This window comes from Octodon degus, unplaced genomic scaffold, assembly GCF_000260255.1.
Source record: "Octodon degus isolate 3935 unplaced genomic scaffold, OctDeg1.0 scaffold00253, whole genome shotgun sequence".
Classification (NCBI taxonomy): domain Eukaryota; kingdom Metazoa; phylum Chordata; class Mammalia; order Rodentia; family Octodontidae; genus Octodon; species Octodon degus.
The window spans coordinates 2,259,198-2,259,960 of NW_004524829.1; the positions used below are offsets into that span (position 1 = coordinate 2,259,198).

General features: G+C 50.2%; 1 pseudogene; it reads right to left on the reverse strand.

Moving 5' to 3' along the window:
- Positions 1-256: 256 nt before the first annotated feature.
- The window catches only part of LOC101564428, a 31,071-nt pseudogene continuing 30,564 nt past the window's right edge, over positions 257-763 (reverse strand).

The following is a 763-nucleotide window of genomic DNA, read 5'->3' on the forward strand; positions in this document are numbered from 1 at the left end:
ACCAGTTTTCTCTAAATGGACAAACCAACTTAAAAATTTACACTGGAAAAGAAATGAAAACAAAAGAAACTTTCATAAATTTTTAATGGTAAAATTTCCATCAGCATAACTGAGGAAGAACTATATTAACTTCTTATTCTGTCTGTTGGAAGCATCGTAGCAAAGTCACTGTCAAATGAAGATGCCAACAAAGAGGTTCCCCCTTCTCCTTGAGGCCACCCACTTGGCAAGGACCAGCCAGGTCCCGCAGCAGTGGTCAATCCGCGCGCAGCTCAAGGAAGAGCCTAGCCAAGCCGAGCCTAGCCGAGCCCAGCCGAGCCCAGCCGAAGCCGGGAGAGCCTAAGCCGGGAGCGCCCTCCTCACCGCTACCCGCACAGGCACCCGCCAGCGGAGAGATGCACGAGGCAGCGAACCCAGACGTTGGCTCCCACGCGGAGTCCAGTTCTTGAGCAGATCTAGAATAAAATCCCGAGTATTTGAGGTCCTGAGTAGCTCCAGAGAGGAAGGTGTCCAGAATCATAGGATGCCTTTAACATAAAAACCCAGTCCTAGCCCAGGTCCGGGCCACAACAGGTTCACCCTTAAGGGCAGCAGCGGAAAGGATTGAGCACAGCAGCCAGACCCAAGCCAGACGCGGCTGGATAAGTCCTAACTTTGTAGAACTGCACCTGAACTTCAGTACGTGCGAAGGGTATAACTACAGCAAAGATCTACAACAAAGGTCAGAAGACAGTGCTACACAAAATGACGAGAAGGAACAAAA